The 24,245-nt window shown below is 41.6% G+C and overlaps 1 pseudogene; it reads left to right on the forward strand.

Annotated features, from left to right (window-relative positions):
• Nucleotides 1–1,577: 1,577 nt before the first annotated feature.
• On the forward strand, nucleotides 1,578–3,635 carry LOC101602683 (annotated as a pseudogene).
• Nucleotides 3,636–24,245: the final 20,610 nt, after the last annotated feature.

The following is a 24,245-nucleotide window of genomic DNA, read 5'->3' on the forward strand; positions in this document are numbered from 1 at the left end:
GAAGGTTGAAATTCAAACTCAAATAGGCAACTTGTTTTCTACAGCGGTATGGAGGCTTGGAGTTTCTGGGAACTGCACACTTATTGATTGACCATGCTATCACACATTTACATGTTTGACTGGAATTCTGCACATAAGACTCCTGTGTATAAATATCTCCACAAGTCACACAGTTGTGATCATTACACCAAAGGAATTGTCCACATTTGTGTAGATTTCTCTGTAGATGTGTCAATACAGGGAACAGTCTCAACCAAATCTTATCTGTACCTATCATACTGGCAATACATGTCCTAGAAAGACATGTTTCAGGGGTTAGAGGCAGTGGTTTACAAAGCCAGCCAGCCTGGGTTTTATTCCCCACTACCCACATAGAGAAGAACACACAAAGTGGCATATGGTTGAGTTCATTTACAGTGGTAAATCCTGGTGCACCCATTTTCATTATTTCTCTAATAAACAAATATTTTAAAAAAATATAAGAGTAGTATGGGTGTGGTGGCTCATGCCTTTAATCCCAGGACTTGAAAGACAGAGGTAGGAGGGTCACTGTGAGTTCAAGGTCAGCCAGAGTCTACATAATGAATTTCAAGTCAGCCTGGACTTGAGAAAGACCCTATCTCAAACCACCAACAAACAAAATAATAATAAAACTACTTAGAATGAAGGGATTCAGTGGAAGGAAGGTAGGATAGGGGAAGGTAAAGGGGAGAGTGTTGGAAAGGGATTATGACTATGGTGCATTGTTTATATGTATGAAGGTTGTGAAAAAAAGTCATGTGTTTTCTTTCATTTGTGGTCTCTAGCCTTTATAGGTAATATATTTACTAGAGTATATATATACTTTACTTGTTGCAGGGACAAAATACCAGACAATAAACATTTTAAGAAAGAAAGTTTGTGTAGGTTTACAGTTCCAGTGGATCCCATGCATCATGGTAAGGAAGGCAAGGCCTGGCCGCAGGAGCATGAATCCAATGGTCACATCTAATCCACAGGCAGGAAGTAGAGGAAAATCAGGAAGTGAGGCCAGGCTCTAAAACTTCAAGGTCCACCCTCAGTGACCTACCTCTGCCAAAGCTCTTCTTCCTAAAGATTCCACAACCTTCTCAAGCAGTGCCACCATCTGAGGACCAGGTGTGCAAACACACAAACCTATGGGGGAATATTTGACAGTGAATGCACAACAGATACAGAGTCATGTATGCACAGACAACTGAAAGTGAAGGCCTAGGGAACAAATAGGAAGTGGAAAGAGGGAAGGGAGGAGGTAGTCTGGTACAAAGAAAATGTGCTTCAAGTATGTTACAGCCTTGCATGAAAATGGCCTTTTCTAGCCCTGTATTAAAAAAAAAAAAAAAAAAAAAAAAAAAAAAAAAAAAAAAAAAAGAAGATGGGGAAGATATATCCTGAAGTCCTAACCCCAAGTGCCTCAGTATGTGATCTGATTCAAAGATGGGGGTCTTTGCAGAAGTAATCAAATAAAACAAGGTTTTAGGGTGGTCATAATTCACTATGAATGGGGTCCTGGAAATGGGAAATTTGGGTGCAGAGGTATACAGAGCAAGAGGTGCAGGATGGTGTGGAGGACCCAAGAGAAGATTGTGGATGATGCTGCCAGACCCAGAGCACCGGCACCATCCATGGCAGGCAAAGAGACTCAGAATATTTTATGGCATCTTGCAGAACCTTGGCTCTGTAAGCACCTTGAATTCAAACCTGTACTAACTGGCAGACAAACGTCTGATACCCTGAGCCATCCAGGTTGTGGAACTTTGTTATGGCAGCCAATGGAAAAAAAACTGAGAACCTGGACTTTGGGACAAGTAACTACAACTACTTGATATTGACAAAGGCACTAACAATGTAGGCTGTAAAAAAGACAGCATCTTCAACAAATGGTGCTGGACAAATTTGATAACCATATGCAGAAAAATGAAACTAGATCCACACATCTTGCCATGCACAAAAATCAAGACCAAACAGATCAAAGACCTCAATATAAGACCAGAAACTCGGCTACTACTGGAAAAAAAAAAAAAATAGGAGGAATCCAAAAAGACTTCTTTAACAACACCCCAGTAGCTCAGGAACTTAAACAATCATTCAACCAGTGAGATCTAATGAAACTGAAAAGTTTCTTCACAGACAAACGCAATAAGAGCCAATAGATTACCGCAGAATGGGGAAAAAATGTTTATGGCTATAAAACTGGCAGAAGCCTAATTTCTAGAATCTACAAACAACTCAGAAACAAAAATAATAAAAAGTCAAAAAATCGCAGTCCGCTGTGGTCGCGGGGAGTCTGCGCCTGTGGTGGGCCGTCCTGGCGGGAGGGCAGCGCGGTCACTCGGTCACTCGGGAGGGCGCCGATGGGCGGTGGCGGCCGGGCGACCTGGCATATTGCCTCTCACGGCCAGCTGCTGCAACTTGTTCAGGCGGTGGCGCAGCCGGTCAGAGAGGGGACACTCGTGATGGTAGGACTTGATAATGCTGGCAAGACAGCCACAGCAAAGGGAATCCAAGGAGAGCGACCTGAAGATGGAGCTCCTACTGTTGGATTTTCTAAAATTGACCTTAGACAAGGAAAGTTTGACGTTACCATCTTTGACTTGGGAGGTGGAAAACGAATCCGGGGAATTTGGAAGAATTACTATGCTGAGTCATATAAGGTAATATTTGTTGTGTATTCCAGTGATGAAGAAAGGATGGAAGAGACAAAAAAGACAATGTCTGAAGTGCTAAGACATCCTAGGATATCAGGAAAGCCTATATTGGTGCTGGCAAATAAGCAAGACAAAGAAGGAGCTTTGGGAGAAGCTGATGTGATTGAATGTCTGTCTCTTGAAAAGTTGGTCAATGAACACAAGTGCCTATGTCAGATAGAACCTTGTTCAGCAGTCTTGGGATATGGAAAGAAAATTGACAAATCCATCAAAAAACGCCTTTGTTGGCTACTACATATCATTGCAAAAGACTTTGATGCCTTGAGCGAACACATCCAGAAAGATACTACAGAACAACGCGCTCTTGAGGAGCAGGAGAAACAAGAAAGGGCAGAGCGAGTGCGAAAAATAAGGGAAGAAAGCGAACAAAGACAGCAAGAACAGACTGAATGTGATGGAACCGGCGATCAGGCTGAGTTGAGAATTAAAAAAAAAAAAAAACGTGAAAGAGAAAAACAGAAACAAACTGTGGAGAACGATAGTGATAACTGTCTCCTGAGACATGAAGTGGAGCCTGGGCAAGTAGAAACACCTAAACAGGCTGGTGAAAGTAACCACAAAAATGACTTGACATTGTAGACAATTACAAAGAGGTATTAACACAGCAGTTGGAGAATGACAATGAGACAGATCAGCAATCATCAGAATCAGATAACTTTAAAAAGAAAACTAAGAAACTGAGAATGAAAAGGAGTCATCAGGTGGAACCAGTTAATACAGATGAGTCTGTTCCAAAGAGTCCAACTTCACCCACTCCCCCTCCTGTTGGCTGGAGAACTCCCAGTCACTAGACTTCCAAAATTTGAGCCTCTGGGTGAAACAGGACGTAATGAATTCTGTGGGAAGCTGCTGCCTTCCCAGGCTGTGTGACAGAGACCTAATGGAGATGCTCAAGATGTGATTTCATAACGTTTTGATTGTCAGCAAGGTGAGCTGAGACCTTCTTTCCCAAAACAGAAAAACCCTGAACAGTGATGATGAGGGCTGGATAATCAGTGATTTTAGGGAGGAGATAATAGCTAAGAACCTGGGCTCATAATTGACTTCTCCATGGTTAAAACAGAAAGGGAACAAAATGATTGGTAGGCGGGAAGAGCATTTGGGTCACGTTAACAGAGGTAGTGTTAATTCTTTGGTTTACACATCCCCACTCATGGGCATATTCCTCAACAAAACCTTCCAACAAAATAGAGCCAATGGACTCTGTGTACTTTACTAGTTAAAAGTCTGTTTTTCTCTCTATATGAGACATTTTTTATAAGATACATATACATAGGAGGGAAACTCCTGAGAATTTTTAACCTAAAATTGTAACTATTTTTATATTCTTCCAGAACTTTTAAGTTTACTGTTTTATTGATTGTGCACATTTCTACAGATGCTTTATTTAAACTGTCTGGAATATAGATTTGATTTACTTGACAGACATGAATTGTACAAGCAGGATGTGTTAAATGGCTTGAGGTATGTTTTGTAATAGCATTATTTTTAAAGTATACATCCTATTTTGACCTTATTTTAAAATAATAGCACCTATTTAAAATAGCAAATTGTCAGATCATTATTGTACATGTTCTGTTCGTTGACAGCAATATGTGAGAGTGGTTGAATTTTGTGATTATAGTTTGTTTTCTTTGGTGGTGATTTCAATAAATGAAAGAGACCTGACACAATTTTTTTTTCTAAATACGTTTAAAACAGTAACAATGTGTTCTTTGAGGCATCATTAAAAGTTCTAATTAGCCTATATTTTAAAGATTGGACGCTTTCAGAGGTCACGGTGCTTTGTCACTCCTTTGTTCTGTTAGTCACAGTGACTGCTGGGTTACTCTAGTTCCTTCATGCTTTGAAGTTTAAAGCAGAAAGACTAAAAGGGCTATTATAGGTCCAGAGATTTCAATTTTAAAAGTAGCTTGGGTACGAAAGCAGTAAGAACAAAATTAGCATAAATATTTTCATACACAATTTCACAATGATTTATTAAATTATGGACTTGTTTTGCACCTGAGTGGCTTCCATAAGTTTCTGCTTATCTGTCATTTAGAAGAACTTTTAGACTGGAGCGGTGGTCAGCAGCCAAAGGCACTTGCTACTGACAAACTCAGAGTTTTGGAGTAATGGATTCATAATACTACACTCAGTTGAAAGTATACCTTTAAATCAGGTGAAGACAAAACAAACAGAACGATTTCCCTGTCATTCTGTTAAGATTGGCACATTTTGTTCTTTCCATTGACAACTGACACACTTTGGTTTCTGAAAATAAGAACATCTATGGCAGGTAAATAAGTTTACATAATTTAAAAAGTTTAGAGCAACATATTTTGTTCTCATTTTTTAAAACTCCTTGGACTTAGGTGAGGACACATTTTATGCTCACGTGGGAAAGTTTCTTCAAGTTATATCTGGGACTTACCTAAGCACATTGAGTTAATAGCATTGTACCCTGTACTTAAAAATCATAGCCACAATTTAGTAGTAGGTGGCTTAAATGTGAGGAAAGAATCACAAGAAGATAGGATGCAAGTTTTGAACTGGATTCTAGAGAAAAAAAAAATGCTCATTTTTTATGGTTTTCTTTTATAACATGTTTATCCATTTTTAAAATTTAAAGCTAAACTCATAATTTTGCTACCTTTTAACATTAATCTGGTGTGAGAGTAAGATGCTTTTGAAATTGTTATTTCCTGCCAATGTTTACTGTAGTTACCAGTTCTATTAAGATGGTTTTGAAATTAAATTTATTATAAAATGATGTTTTATATATATAATTAATTTGTTTTCTTAATTCATTCTGAAAGTTCTTTAAAAGTGAGTGGATTTTAAAAATACTTATTTTGTTATATTCTATGTTTTCATTCTTAATCATCGTGAATTATAACATTTTCACACAATAAAAATAATTTATACCAAAAAAAGTCAAAAAATCCACTCACAAAATGGGGCAAAAAAACTGTACAGAGAGTTCTCAGAGCAAGAAATAATGGCAAACACACAGTTAAGAAAATGTCCATCATCTGGGAAATGCAAATTAAAACAGTTATAAGATTTCACCTTACCCCAGTAAGGATAGCAAATATTAAAAAATCCAATGACAACAAAGTTGGGAAGGATGTGGAGAAATAGAAACCCTCATTCACTTTTGGTGGGAATATAAGGTGATACGACCACTATGGAAAGCAATATGGAGACTCCTTAAAAGGTTGGCTATAGAGTTACCAACAGGCCCAGTTATTCCTTTACTAGGCATTTACCCCAAAAGCTCCATGCCTCTCATAGCAACTCCATTCATAATATCTAAGAGCTGGAATCAACCCAGATGTCCATCATTAGACAAATAGATGAACAAGATGTGATATATCTACATGAAGGAATTCTGCATAGCAGTAAGGAAAACTGACACATGAAATTTGAAGAAAAATGGTTGAGCTTGGAATAGGTCATTCTCAGTGAACTCACCCAATCACAGAATGATAATCATCACATGGTCTCACTCATCTGTGGCTCCTAACCTGAATCTGCCCAAGATGCTGGCATACCTAATAAGCACCTTGAGAACAGACAATAGGGAGGGTGGGCCAAGGGTAAGAATGGGGGGACTCAAATCTGGACCCAAGTGGCCATAATACCAAAAACTTCTATATCTCCAAAGACAGACTAAATGGTCCAACCTTCATCAGATCCTTAGAGGGAACACCTGAGCCACAGGGCCCTAGAGAGGGTATGATAAAGACTAACCTTCATTTCTCCTGTTTCTCTCTCTCCCTCCCTCTCCCCTTTTATGTTACCTATATTTTTCTTCCTTCTGTTCCTTGGCCCTGGCCTGTAACTCCAAGTACCAGTTGCAGTTGACATCCACAATGAGTTGTTGATCAGAGAGAACTAAAAGGTTTCCAAAAGAAGACAGATTTTTGTCAGACTACTTAATGGCCCACTAAAGGTTAGTGGTAAGACCTTCCTGCCAAAAACAATATATGCTGTTGGTATGTAACATGAAATGACCTGGCTAGAATCTGGAAGAGAGTCAGACCCCAGACAGTCAGCTCGTCTAGTGCCAGAAGTTGCTACATGAGCAACTAGAGCAAAATGACCAACATCTGACCAAACAACCCATGGTCTAAGCTACTCAACAGCAAACAACCTGACATGATGCTCACACAAGTGCAATAGTGGTACATAGTCATGGTGGGTAACCAACTGCTCTGATTTGGCTAATGGAACCACTCAATGGAATGGATCCCATAGCTGGATCTGGGAAACAAGTCAGAACCATATCTAAAAATGAGCCCGCTCTCCTTTATCAAGCTCCCATCAATTGTGGGATACAAGAGGGCCTACACCTATTAAATTATCTGTAAAATAATAATGGTTATCTCATTTCTTTGGTACTGATTTTACTCTCAGTTGGAGAATTTGCTTCTCTTTTTCAGATGGTCACAGATTCTGAGTCAGCCAAAGCACCTCACCAGGACCCTAGCTGAAACCATACAGTAATTGGGAAATGACCATAAGTGCTGCTTTCTTGGTGAGCCTGGAACCAGAACAAGGATGAAGGAGATAGACACAGAGAACACTCAACTCTTACCAAAACAGATATCCAAAGACACAGAGACTCCCAAGACCTCATATAATGAAGGAGGTCTACGCTGAACCCAACATGACTCAGGAAAATTCATAGAAGAGGGGATGGAAAGATTGTTAGAGCCACATGTTGGGACACTATGCACATTGCCTCCTACCCAGAACTTATGGCTAACCCTACAATGCAAGACCCACATTACCCAATGAGGAGGGTCTCTGCTGAGGGGGGAGGACAGGGAGGAGGCTAATGATGGTACCAACATGATTGTATACACACTGTGTACATAACTAATAAGCAAACGTTAAAAAAACAAAAAGGAAATTCAGTCAAATTTGAGCCTCACATACACATAATGTTTAGTATGTTCCAAACATACTACATACATGAGGCACATTTGCTCTACACACTTATTTGTTAGGGATCTAAAATCCTACTTTAACTAGGCAACCTCTACATTATACAACAACTTAGCCAGAAAGTATCTTTGGTTTTTTCTAAACTCCCTAGAAAAGACAGATGCTTAGTACCATGGGTCAGGTAAAGAGACTCTCCATGAGGCTGGGTCAAGGACATAGCTTATCATACAGTACCTGATCATTACCTCTCACTCCTAAAGTAAAGGAAGTTCTCCAACTGAGGAGAATGCCTGAGTATAGTGTTCTCTAAATAGATTGTTTGTAGGGGCTTGAGAGATGGCTCAGTCAATAAAGTACCTGCATGGCAAGCATCTGAGCTCAGTCCCACGTTCCCATGTAAAGATGTCAGTCATGGTGGTGCAGATTCATAATTCCAGTGCTGTAGAGGCAGAGACAGGAGGATTTCTGAGACTTAGTGACCTCCAGTGTAGTGGTTTAGCACCAGGCCAATGACAGGCCCTGTCTCAGAAAAGGTAAACAGCATTCCTGAGGATAACACATGTGCCTCTGCATACACAGGAACACATATGTGCACACACCTTGAATAAAGAAGCCTACTTTTATTATTGTGATGTTTGTGGCACCTAAGTTGTGACTCAAAATATATCATGCACTGAGTGTGCCTTTATGCACCTGAAATGGCACACAATGGACAGGGGAAGCATCAGGAAGGTGTGACCCATGCCACTACACAAGAACACGCAGCTGCTCTCTGCCAACCCTCTCAGACTCACACCAGAAAATGTGCTGTTATCAGAATGAGGGTAGCACCAAGAGGACCCCCTGAGTATGAGAGATGAAGTGGGGGGGCCCATCTCCTGCAGGGGCAGCAAAGCTGTGTCCTGGTGCAACTTTTAGGGGGGCAGAGCTGCCTTCTTGCAGGTTCTTTGGACAGTGAAGGGCTGAGAGAAACTGGACTACCTTCCCACTGTCTTTTCTGCCAGTCATATGTCTGAACTCCTTCAAGGGGAAAGGGTCACTTAAACTCAAAAGCCTGCTCATCTCCTAATCAGAACAGAACACCAGATGTTAGACTGCAGGGCATTACTGTGACAAACCTTTTTCAAGCACATCTGTGTGGGCATGAATGTTATCCAGTGGAGCACCTGATTCTGAAAAGTGGAAATCTAAACTGCTCTAAAATCCCAAACACCGCCATGACACATGACATCACCAGTGGATAATTCTACAACATGAAATTTCATTTAGTGCACAAAATTATGTTTGCTGTGTGTGTGTGTGTGTGTGTGTGTGTGTGTGTGTGTGTGTGTGTGTGTTAGACTGTGGGCATGCATGTGCCAAAAGCACATGTGTACATGAGAAGACAACTTTGTATGTGCTTCCTCATCTTCCATCTTGCTTGATACAAGGTCTCTCATTGTTCCATGCTGCATTCTCCAGGCTAGCTGGCAATTGAGCTATCAGGGAATCTTTCTATATTGGTCTCCCATCCCTCCACAAGTGTGCAAAAATTATAGACACTCTCTACAGCATCTGATCTTTACATGGATTCTAACAAACCAAATTCAGGGACTCACGCTTAAACAACACCATGGGCTTGGGGCTCAAGCTGTAAACATGTAGACCTTTAGGAGACAGTTTGGTCTCAAATGTAGCATGGGTAGGTCGGTAGATAGATAACAGATAGATAGATAGATAGATAGATAGATAGATAGATAGATAGATAGGCAGACAGACAGATAGATACATGATAGACAGACGGATGACAGTGTATCAATGATTTTCTCCCTCCTGGGACAAAATGCCCAACCAGAGAAGCTTAAGAAATATTCTGCTTATAGTTACAGAGGCAAGAGTCCATGATGGCAGACAAGGCATGGCCATGAGCTCACCAGTTAGGCTTGGCTGGCTGGCCAGTGATCCCCAGGAATTCTTCTACCTCCATCTTCCCAGTGCTAGGATTAAAATGCATACTACCACATCTGTTACATGGAGCCTTGCTGGAGGAAGTATGTCATTGGGGAGTTGGGCCTTGAGGTGTTATAACCTGCCTTTCCTGCTGGTCTCTTCCTGTGACAGTGTAACATGGGCTTCCCACTCTAGCTTGCCATGCCTTGCTTGCCTTTGCAAGGTATGCTCCAGGCAGATGTGGACAGCAGGTTTTACAGAGAAGTGACATCCTTCCCTAGCTGTGGGTTTCATCTTGCCTCCACCTAGAAGCTGTTTGTGTCTATTTTCCAAATATACTCAAAAACTCCTGAGCCACAAAACTCATTGGGATCCAGGATTTACCCTTTCCTGCTCAACCTAGGCTTGATCATATCCCGTGATGGTTTGATGCTGGCCCGCTGGTAATACAACATAGCAGAGAGCTCCTTGAAGGGTGACTTAAACAAGCCAAGGGACCCACCAGGTCACAGCAGAAGGTCACAGAACTCTGTGTGAAAAAGAAAGGGTTTGAACACATCCCCCAAACTCATAAAACTACTTTCTTTGAGCCTTGAAGGGTGTGATAGCAGTGTCTCATTTAGCACTGGGCACTCAACTGCCACTCCTTCTCAGCACCGTGACAAGTTTTGAGCCTCCCCAGCTATCACTACAATCTGTAAAAATAAGCTTCTCTGACCAAACGTTACAGCAGTGCTAGTCTATGGGCATACACATAAATATTGAAAGGTAAATTTGATAGATATTACATATCCTTTTAGCCAAACAACAGTAGTAACCCTTCCCTAGGGGCTATGACCTCCTTAGCCACAGATTTGTGACTAGGTTTTCAGTACCAAGAGGAATACTCTCCTGTGGAGAAGGACTCAAATTCAGGGAGATAGTTACTTTTTTTTTTTTTCACTAACACGTAGGCAAAATCAACATTTTGTTCCTACACATCACCACTGCAGGGAAACTCAGTGATTGACACTTGTCACTGACTGGAAACCACAGGTGTTTTCACAAAACTTTTATTGAAGCAATTATCAGAACTGATGTTAGATATTATTACAAAGTCTGATAGAAAAAGAGCACAGGGCCTGGGGAGATGGATAAAGTGCATGTTTGCAAAGTCTGACGGTCTGGGTTCATGTTGCAAGTATGAAGCCTGATGCACAAAGTTGTACATGAATCTGCAGCTCATTTGCAGTGGCAAGAGGTCGTGGAGCACCCTTTTCTCTCTCTCCTTGAAAGCAAATAAAAATAAAAATGTATAAAAATATAAAAGGCCAGGGTGTGATGGCACACACCTTTATTCCCAGCACTTTGGTGGCAGAGGTAGGAGGGTTGCTGTAATTTTGAGGCCAGCCTGAGACTATACAGTAAATTCCAGATTAGCCTAGACAAGATCAAGAACCTACCTGAAAAAACAAAATCTTACCTTCACATGACAACTTACAGACAACAATCAGGCCACTGTTCTGGAAGCTATTGTTGCTGTGCTGGCAAGCTGGAATGAGAGTTCCAGAGAAACGTAACACCTGCAGCAGAGTTGCTCAAGTCATATGCCCGGGCAGAGCAGTGCCCCACAGCTGCCTTCTCACACTGGTTTCCAGCACCTGGCCAGGGTGCCCCCACACATACACACACCTTGTGCACCTGCATGGTTGCACACGTGCCTTATGCTGTCTCTTACCTCCACCTCCCAAATCTCCCAACGCTGCTTGAGGGTTCTTGCCTTAATCATTAGTCTGAACATATGTGGGTAGTACCCCATGTGGGGTAATCATTAAGACAGGTGTGCACTTGATGCTAAGTGCTGTTTTTCTGTCTTCTTTATAAAAATATTTATTTATTTGCATGCAGAAAGAAAAGAGACAAGGGCATAGAGCAGAAGAAATAGGTAAGACAGGGCCTCAAGCTGCTGCAAACTACTTCCAGATGCATGTATCACATCCCAGATACTGTAAAAAATGCAACTTAATATCAATCCTGAGCATTTCTGCTTCTAGTCCAACCACTTCCCTGACAGACCCCATTAAAACAATACCTAAGGAGAAAGTGCTCTGATTTCTGATCCCTGTGACTATGGACAGCAAGGCTGGTGGCCCTCAAATGGTCAACCTCACTAGGCAATGTCAGATCCCCATGAGAGAGGTGGGAAATTGGAGCTGAGATATTGTATCTCAAGCCCTTGTCCCTCTGCCAGGCTTGATCTATGTAGGAAAGAGGTCACACAGCCTCCACCTCTGGCTGCATGGGTGTTGACCCTCCTCTATGTTCTACAGGTATGGCTGCCTTCAGAGAAGATCTTGAGGGAGAAATGCCCTGTGCTCTCTTCTGCTGCCCTCTGACCTCAAATTTCCCACTAATTTCTGGGAACTACTCATCACTGGGTTGCAATTAGTGGAGTTAGGCGGAAAAGTCTGCCTAAGCCTTTCTTGTTTTGCAAGCTCCCCATATTTCTTATCAGTCAATCTCCTGAGCATGTGGGGATGGGTTAGGTGAAGTGGCATGAATCAGTCATAGGGGGCGAAAGCCTGGCTGTCTGTGTAAGATGAGTGACAAGCAGGAGGACATGTCTGAATGAGCTCCTGCCTATCACCACCATTGGCTCCTATCTCTGCTTTCTACAAAGACTGGAGGTAAGGACCCAAAATGCTGCCAACAGATTCCCTGCGACTCCTAGCAGGAAGTCAACAGCAGTTAGAATTAGAGCACAAGAGTCAGTGTGAGATCCTGTTGAACTTTAACAAAGCCAAACTTTTCCTGACAATTTCTGGGCATTTCCATGGTTGGCACTACTGATGTGTATGCAGCTTGTCATATGCCAAGCACTTATGGTGCCCATGTGAGCAGCTGCACTGCTGTGGTGGTCTTCCTGGCAGTGGTAGGGAGTGGACAACAAGCGAGTGGCAAAGGGACAGCAGAGACCCTCTCTCTGTGCACGAGAACCCCTTCCTTCACTTCTCTCTGACATCTGGGCTGTGTCTCTTGCACACTCAGCCTGGGAGGCACCAGAGTACTGGTTAATGATACAGGCTTAGGCTGTGCATGATAGCACACATCTTTAATCCAAGCACTCAGGAGCCTGAGGTAGGAGGATCATTGTGAGCTCAAACTCAGCCTAAGCTAGAGTGAGTTCTAGTCAGCCTGGGCTACAGTGAGACCCTATCTGGAAAACAAAACAAATAAACAAAAATGTAGAGGCTCAGGCCTAATCTCCCCAGTAGAAGACCTGAGAAGCTGAAGATCCCCAAGGTCAGGCTTATGGCTCTCAAGCACTGAAGTGCATCAGACTCCTGAGGGTTCCTTGCCAAAAAGCATTTGAGCCTGGAAGGTGAGGTGGTGCATGACTTTAATCCTAGCACTCAAGAGGATGAGGTAGGAGGAATGCCATGAGCTCAAGACCAACATGAGTCTACACAGTGAATTCCAGGTCAGCCTGGGCTACAGCAAGATCCTACCTTGAAAACCCAAGACATAAAAATAATAAAATAAAAATAGGGCTGGAGAGATGGCTTATCAGTTAAGGTATTTGTCTACAAAGCCTAAGGACCAAGGTTCAATTCCTCAGTACCCAGATGCATAAGGTGGCAAATGGTTCTAGAGTTCATTGGCAGTAGCTGAAGGCCCTGGTGTACCCATTCTCTCTCTCTCTCTCTCTCTCTCTCTCTCTCTATCTCTATCTCTATCTCTATCTCTCTGTCTGCCTCTTTCTCTCTCAAATAGATAACGTAAAATTTAAAAAATAACAATAAAAAGCATATGAAGGGGCTGGGAAGATGACTCAAAGATCTTGCTGTTCAAGCATGGTAAATGGAGCTTGGATCCCAAGGTCCCACATAGACACTGGGTGGGTATGACAGTGCTGCAATTCCACTACTTGGGATGAAAAGGCAAGCAAGGCATGGCAAGCTAGAGTGGGAAGCCCATGTTACACTGTCAGAGGAAGAGACCAGCAGGAAAGGCAGATTATAACACCTCAAGGCCCAACTCCCCAATGACATACTTCCTCCAGCAAGGCTCCATGTAACAGATGTGGTAGTATGCATTTTAATCCTAGCACTGGGAAGATGGAGGTAGAAGAATTCCTGGGGATCACTGGCCAGCCAGCCAAGCCTAACTGGTGAGCTCATGGCCATGAAGAGACCCTGCTTCAAAAAAGGTACATGATGCCATGCTTTGTCACTCACTCATCATAATACACCATTGTGACATCACATTTCCCTACTATGATGAAATAATGTTCCATTGTAACATCAGTATACCCCACTGTCTCATCACAATGTTCTACTGTGACATCAAAATTCTCATCTGTCACTTCATAACGCCCAGTGTTGAACTACAATGCCACATTGTAACACCACAATGCCCATCTGTGACATCACAATGCCCTACTCTCTCCTCATAATACACCATGGTGACAAGACAATGCCCCACTGTTTTATCAATGTGCCCCATTCTGGCATCACAAAGTCCCAATGTGGTATCACAATGCTCCACCATGATGTCACAATGCACCACTGTAACATCACAATGACTCACTATGACATCACAAATCCCCAATGTGGCACCATAATGCCCTACTGTGATATAATAATGCTCCACTATGATATCATAATACCACAGTGTCACATCACAATGTAGATTTGTGATATATAAAGCCCCACAGTGGAGCTGGAGAGATGTCTTAGTGGTTAAGACATGTGCCTATAAAGCCTAAGGGCCCAGTTTTGATTCTCCATGTTGTCCAGATGCAGATAAGTGGCACTGGAGTTTTTGTTGTTTTTTTTTCCAGTGGTTAGAGTCTCTGGAGTGTCCATTCTCTCTAAAAATAAAATAAATAAATAAATGAAATATTTAAAAATATTTTAAAAGCCCCACTGTATTAGAACAATGCCCTAGTCTGTTATTATAATATCCTACTGTCACATCACAATGCCCAACTGTGACATCACAATATGCTACTCTCACATCACAATGCAATATATCACTATGCTAAACTCTCATATCACAATGCCATATTTTGACATAACAAAGCCCCAACGTGACACCACAATGCACTTTTGTGACTGATCTGCTGTGACATAATACCCCAAGGTATTATGTCATCACAATTCCCCACTATTACAGGTTCACACATCATACACACACATACTCACTTTTATTTAAGAAAAGAAAAGAAAAAGAAAAGAAGGACTGGGGAGATGGCTTAGCAGTTGAAGTTGCTTGCTTGTTAAAAAGTAAATGAAGAATATTGATGATAGACTAAGATAGATACATCAAATGGACTGCTTAAATTTTATAGTTGATAAAATTTATCACTGAAAAAATTATTGCCGTCAGCTTCACGTAGCTGGCTGAAAACACCCAACAAAGAGCAGCTTGTGGGAGAAAAATGTTTGTTTTGGCTTACAGACTTTGAGTAAACTCCACGATTTCGGGAGGAAATAATAGCATGAGCATGGGTTTGGCATCACCTCCTGGCCAAGACCAGGTGGATAACAGCAGCAAGAGAGTGCACCAAACACTGGCAAGGGGAAGCAGGATATAACATTCATACTCCTGTCCCCAACAATACATTGTCTCCAGGAGGGCCCAGTTCCCAAATTGCCATCAGCTGAGGACTTGGCATTCAGAACGCAAGTTTATGAGGGACATCTGAATTGAACCACCACATTCCAACTGTCCCTTATCAGTCACTTAAGATTGAAAAGGTCATTAAACATTTCCCACTATACCACTACATCTAGGCTTTAATTCCTTTTTGTGAAATAGGAGAATATCAATAAGGAACAGTGGTCAGCATTTGTTATATATTAGGGATGGCTTTGTTGTCCTTTTCTGTTGAAAATATGGAAGTTTAAAAAAAAAAAAAGACTGGATGAAAATAGCCAGCAACACAAAGGAAAATTTTAAGCCACTGGACTATTTGAAAATGAGGTTTGAAAGGAGAAGGGTGGTGCTTATAGAAATGCTGCCAAGACAGAGGTGGGAGGATGAGTAATAGGCCCAGGGAAGCATGAATGGAGAGGCACTGAGAGGTAATTGTGCAGAGGAAGCTAAACATACATATATATTGCAAATCATGGCAGTTCATTTGAGAGAGTGAAATTGAAGCAGGGACTATGCAAGATATTGATGCTGGGCTATACATGCAAGAAAGAGAGATCTGACCAGGATAGGATATAAAGTAGGGTTCAAAGCCAGAGTAACCCAGCAAGAGGGGACAATTGAACACAAGGTTGAGAGTGGGGCAGGTTTGAAGAAACAGGGCTCTGCAGTCACGACAAGGGAAGGTCAAGCGGATGTCAGCTGGGATCCAACGGAACTGATATGATGAACTGAATGCACATAGGAAGTGAGCCTAAATCAACTTGCTGATAATTGGTCTGAACATTAGGACTTCTTTATCCTAAGGTATCTTTGCCAAATGAGAGATTATCCTCATCATTCTTGCCCTTGGATTTCACCCAATGCTAGCTCCATGAGCTTCAGGATGTTGCCATAGTTTTGGAGTCACAAGAAGGTGTGGAAACAATGCTGAGCCTGTACTCCCACCTCACAGCAGAAAGCATGAGTGGAAAGTCCCGTGCACAGGCTGCACATCCCAGAGGTGCAGTGACAGAGCCGCGGGGGGGTGGATAAGAGTGGGGCAATGAATAGAATGAGGACTATGACCTGGCAAGGGAACAGGAGACCTCGGTGCTGTGAGGACACTGGGGGTTGCCTTGGTGAAGTTCACTGGGGAATTACTGGTGGCCTGATACATGTTTTAGTCATGAGCCTTTAATAGAGGAACAACACCCAGTGTGTGTGTGTGTGTGTGTGTGTGTGTGTGTGTGTGTGTGTGTGTTGCTAGGGATTGAACCAAGGCTTCATGTGTGTTAGGCAAGTACTGCACCACTGAGCTACATCCTCTGCCTTTAAAAAACTTATTTGTTTTTATGTAGTTATGTTAAGTTATCCAGACTGGCTCTTAATTTACTCTATACCCCATGCAGGCCTTGAAATTATGATCCTCCTGCCTCAGCTTCACAAGTAGATGGGATGGCAGGCCTTGATATGAATCTCTTCAGTAGAAAATAGCTAATTTATGCCAAGAGCATCCTTTCTATGCACATGGTGGGGCTTTAGAACCCCATGAAACACCACAAGTTTCACATGTGTTTGGAGATCGGTTCCAAGTGTGAGGCAAAAGCATCTTATCAAAGGATTGATTATGAAACTGAAATGGGAGGGTCACTAGGTTTCAGTGCTTAATGGAACCAGGTGCTGATAAGAGAAGGGGAGGAGGCCAGTGAGATGCATGGCTCAGGGAGTGATTTTGTCCAAGCTCTAATGATGATGACTCATGAGGTTGCATGTCAGTGTGGGAAATAAGAGGAAGCTGCCTCCAGACCCAGAGGGGCCAAGTGTTGCCAGACTTTGAGTACAGGCAGGCTGTGGCTCCATGTTAACATCAGAAGTCTGTGTCATTAAAGAAAATATTTATTTGTGAGAAGAGGGAGACAGCATATAAATATGGGCACATCAGGACCTCTAGCCACTGCAAAGGTACTCTACAAACATTTGCCACCTTATTCATCTGGCTTTATGTGGGCCCTGGTGAATTGAACCTGGTCTCCTAGGCTTCACAGCCAAGTGCCTTTAGTGATCAAACAAACTCCCCATTTCAAGAAATGTCTTTTTTTTTAATCTAAATGATTTAATATACTAACAGAAGTACAAAATAAGGCAAATTAATGTATTTGAATCAGGGCAAGGAAAGATTCCCACTAATATATTTCAATTTGTAGCACTTTTGAAAAGAAACAATTAAGTGGCAATGCATGCTCCGACTCCTACATTCTCTCTGTCTCTGTCTCTCAAATAAATAAACAAAAATGCTTTAAAAATGAAATGAAATAGAGATGTTGAGATGAAAAGTGGCCACAAGCTGACACAGAAGCCATATGGACAATCCAAAGGCACTGACAGTGAGGTCCAAGGTCTTGGTCTCATGGCACAGAGCAGCCCCTTCAGTAGCATGTGTCCTGGAAGCAGGAACTTGCTGTGTGTAATCCACCTCCACTCTTTTGCAGAAGTATAGGAGTCACAATGTATTTAAATGGTTCCCCAAGCTTGGTGAGTTGGGTTAAAGTTTGTTCTCCATATTTGGGCCTCTGATCGACTTTGCTGTGCTGGTTAGCATTGCTGCCAATAGCACTTTCTACTGCTACTTTACAAGGCTGCACACTTCATCAATGAGGAAATCTGTCTCCTCAGCAACATCATAGTCTCTCATTTATCTCCAGCCCACTGACTTTGCTGCCTCTTAGTTGGTATTCCTTGGTTTTCCTTTTGAGATTTCCTTGTGTCCTCCATAGCCATAGAATTTTGGGTTGAGTTTTATGTATCTTCAATGAGATATAGGTCTTTTTGTAAATCCTGTGGACAATCAAACCATCTTTTGTGGATTTTGCTATTATCACCATATTATTTCTTGCAGATTCTGGAACAAGAAAGAGATAGGGAAAAAAAAAAGCTAGTTGATAGCTTCACATTTTTAGAACATTACAAGTTCCTTTTCTACTCTATGCTGCTCCTCCTTTCCACTCTTGAATGAATGCCTATTTTTGCTTTTGTTGCTTTTATTTTTGTCTAATCTCTGAAATCAACCATTGTCCAATTATCAAAAATTTTCCAAGCATTTTATTTTGGTAATTGAAGAGTTTCAGTCTCTATGTGTTTTTCAAGAGAGAGTCTTTCTGTAGCCCAGGGTGATCTGGAATTTACTATATAATCCCAGCCTGGCCTTGAGTAGATGGTGATCCTCCTACCTCTGCATCTCAACTGCTGAAATTAAAGGCATGTGCCACCATGTCTATTTCTAATAGATTTCAAGTTGATTTTTATATATGGGGTGAGTTGAGGACCAATTTTATTCTTTTAGATATAGATGTTTCCTGTGTGAAAAAACACTCATTGAAATCATAGTGCTTTCCTATCATGTGTCCTTGGCAGCTTTGTTGATAATCATTTGGCAATGAATGGAAGACTTTACTTCTGGTATATCTATTTTCTCCCATTGGTCAATGGACTCTGTATGTTTCTGTGCTACTATAGATTTCTCTATCTGTATCTCTATCGGTTCGGTTGGCTTTGTTTTGAAAGACAAGATCTCACATTGCCCCAGTTGGCCTCACTATGTAGCTATGGATGTCCTTGAATTCTTGATATTCCTGCCTGTGCCTCCCAAGTGTTGGGATGACTAATGTGTGCCACTCTGCCAAGCTGGACTTTTAACACATTTTGAAGTCAGGAAGTAGTGTGATGCCTCTAGCTTGTTTTTGTTCACAATCATTTTTGCTACTTTGAATATCTTATGGCTATACAAGTTTCTTTGATTATTTTTGTTTTGTTTGTTTTTTGATGTAGGGTTTTCCTCTAGCCCAGGCTGACTTTTGTTAGTCACTCTGCAGTCCAGGGTAGACTTAGACTAATGGTGATCCTCCAAAATTGCCTACTTCTACAATGGAAGCCTCCAATGAAATCATAAAGAATTCAACAGAAATTAATTTCCAGAATGAAAATACAACAACCAATGAGACCCTGATCAAAAGACTCACGGAACTGAAAGAACCATCAAATAACCAACAATCATATCAATGAAATTGAACAGAATCATCTCTTTCTATTTTCTTATTTATGTCTTGTATTGCCTTCTTTATTTCATTAAATTGGCGTCCTGCGTCTTCTTTGATTCCTTTGATTTCCTCTTTGATTTCTCTTTTGATTTGTTCCTTGACCTCTTTGAACATATATACAATCATTCTTTTGAACTCTTTCTCAGGCATTTCCTCTAACTCGTTCTCACTGGAGGACATTTCTGATGCATTAATACTTTTAGGTGGATTTATATCGTCTTGTTTTTTAGTGTTTCTTGTGTTATAATATATATATTTTTGCACCTTGGATTAAGTTAAAACTTGGATTTTCTAGCTAGCTGGGTATTCTTAGCTATATCAATTGATTTGATGTTATCTATTTTCAGGGTAGGAGCTTAAGGTGTTAGGTGTGGCTCTTAAAGACTCTCAGAGTATCTACAAAGGTGTCCCTAGGGGTTGAGTTTCCCTGCTATGGGAATATTCAAGCAGGCTGAGTGGAATAAAATACAGGTAGATTCTAAAAGTTAACTAAACACTGTACACATTCAATCAAAAACAGCCCCAAGTATGTATGCAAGAGTAGTTATTATAATGACCAGATCCTCTATGAACAAAGAGGTTAAGATTTTTGGTCTGTTGAGGGATCCAAGTCAGCTTGCGACCATGTGAGACCCTTCCCTGGTGCAATCCCTGTTACCTTGGATGATTTTTGTCTCAGTCAAGTTGCTGCCTGGGTCGTCGGGCTGCTGCTCTGATTTCTGGAGCTGGGCACTGGCTTTTCCTGTGGGGCAAACTGAGCCTGGCAAGTGTGGCCCTGCAGATCAACACACCCGCTGCTGGAACTACTGCTGCTAAAGCTGCCTCTTCTGGGTCTGTCGCCGCTGCTGCTGAAGCTGCTGCTGCCTCTGCTGCTGCTGTAGCTGCCACTGCTGGAGCCACCACTGCTGCTGAAGCTGCTGCTGCTGTTTCCACCACTACTGCTGCCACTGAAGCTGCTGCTGCTGGGGCCGCTGTTACTGGTACCGGAGCCGCTGATGTTGCTGCCAAACTCTGCTCCTGCTTGGGTCCTGCTGTCAGCTCAAGTTGGCGTGGCCAGTCCCAGGATGCTGCTCTGTTAGCTGGAGCTGGGCTCAGGTGGTGGGGGAGGGGAGGGAGCCTCAGCTGTTCCACATGTTCTTTTACCTCATGGTCTGCTCCTCCATTGCTCACTGACGCTCTTCCTTCACATTTCCTGAGTTGCGGAGAGTGCCGGTGTGAGTGGAAGCTCCCGGTACCTGGCTTTTCCTGTGGCTGGGGCCGAGCCTGCCTGCTTTCTGTTGAGCTGCCACGGTTGGTGGAGCTGCCAGGGCCACTTTTGCCGGCCTGTGCGGGCTCTGGATGCTCTGGATCTCTTCTACTTCTCCGCTGCCACTTCAATTTCCTATACACCTCACTTTTTAGTAAAGGTGTGTAGTTTGCTGAGTTTTTTTGGTCTTTTTCCCCCTTAGGCTGCTTTGGCGTGGTACCTACACCACCATCTTAACCAGAAGTCTGAACAGAATCATCTCTTAAAGCCTTCAACTTTTTTGACAGCAGGCTTAACCTGATTGAAGAAAATGTTATAGCCCTCAAAAGAGATATGAATGAATTGAAGGTGAGTGAAGAAATGGAAGATATCAAAAACTGATTGATTAGGCTTAATGAAGAAATGATCATATGCAAGAATGAATTCCAGGAAGCATCAGGAAAATCAGAACTCTAATTGAAATAATACCTCAAAAAAGATATGGAAACAATGCAAAAGGAAACAAAAATCAAATAGAAATTATAAAAACCTCTCTAGAACCCCTCACCTACAGAGTTACTCATGTGGAATAAAACCTCTGACCTGGTAGACAAGACAGAAGAAATTATTCAGGAAGCCAAAAACTTCAATAAGTTCAAAAAATCAAGTGAACAGAATATGAGGGAACTGTTTGATGGCCAAACATCCATATCTTGGGTATAGTAGAAGGAGAGGAACTCTAAGCTAGAGGCATAGAGAACATATTCAACAAAATTATTGAAAAAAAATTTCTGAATTTCTCAAAACAAAGACCCATCCCAATACAAGAAGCCCACAAAACACCAAACAGACAGGACCAAAGAAGAAACTCTCCAAGACACATCATAGTTAAAACTCTTAGCATTGAAAACCAAGAGAGAGTGTTAAAAAGAGCAAGAGAGAACCAACTCACCACATGCAAAAAATCCAATCAGAATTCCACCTTTTTTGCTTGTTTGCATTGCAAAATAGGATTATAGGGGATTCTGGGGACTTTACCTGACCATTATTAAAGAATGTGATTTTGTTTCCTGACCATTGTATAGGAATGTGGTTTTCTACCTGTAAAAACTCACTCTAAAAGTAGGATAGGGCTGCTCTTCTCAGTGGTTTGCTGTGAGGGAACAGTCATTGGCTGCCTAATAAAGACTCTCCTTTTGAAATCCTTATTTGGGTGGTCTTGAACTTGATTTCTGGTCTGGGACTTGCTACATTTACCATGCTTATTTTCTTTGTGGGCACTTCGCAATTTCCATTATTTTTCTAAACCATATTTAGTATTAACCCATGTTTGAATTTCCACACCTAAAAGAATGGTTGTTTGTTACCATGGATATGTTTTGGAAACACATTTTCAATGCAACTTAGTACATTGTAAAGACAAAATAAACATTCCCTTTTTATGACCACTTCTAATTAACATTTTTATTGTTTTCTTTAGAAATCCCCCCTTACTTATATGGTACTGGTGATAAGATGCAGCTCAGAGCTCAAGAACTTACAAAATGGGGACCTAGGATGGTGATATGGCTTACTGGTAAGGTGCTGGCCTGTGAATCCTAACGACCCAGGTTCAATTCCCCAGTACCCACATAAGCCAGGTGATCCACAATGTAGCACATGTGTCTGGAGTTCATTTGCAGTGGCTACAAGCCACTTTGTGTCCAGCTTTACATGGGTGCTAGGGGATCAAACTTGAGTTGGCAGGCTTGCATACAAGCATTTTTACTTTTTTCATTTTTTAAAATTTTTATTGATTTATTAGAGACAGAGAGTGGGAGAGAAAGCAAAAGAGAATGGGCATGCTAGGGCTTCTAGCCACTGCAAACAAACCGCAGACGCATGTGTCATCCTATGCACATAGCTTACATGTTACCTGGAGAATCGAACCTGGGTCCTTAGGCTTCATAGATAAGTGCCTTAACCACTACCCCAATTATTCAGCCCCATACAAGCATCTTAAGTACTAAACAACATTTCTCCAATCTCTACATATTTTTAATATAGTAAGAGAAACAGTCAATTTTTTCCTATCTATTGAATGTATTGTCACCTCATCTGTGCCTGCATAATTGGTAATTCAATATGGATGTCAATTAATTAAGAAAATAAAAATATATTACTTATAGATGCACAAAAACAAGGGATGGAGAAATGGCTCAATGGTTAAAGGCATTTGCTTGCAAAGCCTGACAGCCTGAGTTGGATCCCCCAGTACCCATGGAAAGCCAGGTGCACAAAATGACACTTGTACTTGGAGTCACTTCCAGCAGCAAGAAACCCTGGTGTACTCATTCTCTCTCTCTCTGCTTGCAAATAATTTATAAACAAAAATATTTAAAAAAACAAGCGGAAAATGTTTCAGGACTTTCCATCAAATACCAGTGAACTAAAATTGTTATAACTTGTAGATTGAGGCTATTACTTCAACTCTTCAATTTTATAGACAAGAAAATTGTGGCACAGAGACCAGTTTCTTTGGAGTTACTTAATTGTAGAGGGATATGATTCTATTTAAAGGATGCACTTTTACATGGGTTATTTACAATCCTATCTCAACAGTGTCTTTGGAGACATTAACTTCTCTGCTTCAAAAATGGGGCACTTAGGATGATATCAGTTGTGATTTGATAAAACTCAAAACTATTGGGCTGGAGAGATGGCTTAGCAGTTAAGGTACTTGTTGGCCAAACCAAAGTACCCATGTTCTATTCCCCAGTACCCACATAAAGACAGATGCACAAGGTGTAACATTCATCTGGATTTCCTCTGGACTGGCTAGAGGCCCAGACATACATTCTCTTTCTCAAATAAATAAATAAATAAATAAATAAACAAACAAACAAACAGACAGACAAAACATTTAAAAAACTGTTTTCTTTTTTTTTCTCCCCTCTCCTTCTTTCTCCTTTCATTTTTTTCTTGACCACTGAATTTCAGAGTAGCCCTTCTTCCCCCCTCTCCTTCCCTTCCTCCCTCCCTGTTTCCCCATTTTCCTAGCCTCATTCCAGGTTCATGTTCTTACCATTGATATTCCTTGTGATGGTCCAGGTTAGATGTTGCATATGAGAGAGGGCATGGGGCATTTGCCTTTTGAGCCTATATGGCCTCACTTAGCATGATTTTTCCAACTCCCCCCATTTTCCTGTAATTTATTATTATTATAATTCATTTTTGGGAGGGGGGAGGCAGAGAGGGGAGAGAGGGAGAGAGAGAGAGAAAGAAAGAGAATGGGCATACCAGGGCCTTTCATCTGCTGTGACTGAGCTTCAGGTACATGGTGCACGTGCTGCACTGTGCGCTCACATCACTGTGCCTCTAATTATGTGGACCTGGAGATTCAAACATGCATTCTTAGCCTTTGCAGGCAAGCACGTTAATTGCTAAGCCATCTCAATCCCTAATGGTGATTCTATATTCATATATTCAGCATCTTGAGGCATTTCCATACTGATTTCCATAGTAGTTGCTCAAGCTTGCACCACTAGTGGATGAGGGTTCCGCTTTCCCCAAACCGTTGGAAGCATGGGCTGTCATTTGCTATTTTGGTGGCTTCCATTCTGCTGTGGTTAGATGGAATATCATGGTCATCTTAATTTGCATTTCCCTGATGAATAGAGATGTTGAACACCTCTCTGGGTTTTTAATGGACTTTGTATATTTTTCTTTTGAAAT

This window comes from Jaculus jaculus, unplaced genomic scaffold (assembly GCF_020740685.1).
Source record: "Jaculus jaculus isolate mJacJac1 unplaced genomic scaffold, mJacJac1.mat.Y.cur mat_scaffold_34_1_3701052_arrow_ctg1, whole genome shotgun sequence".
Lineage (NCBI taxonomy): Eukaryota > Metazoa > Chordata > Mammalia > Rodentia > Dipodidae > Jaculus > Jaculus jaculus.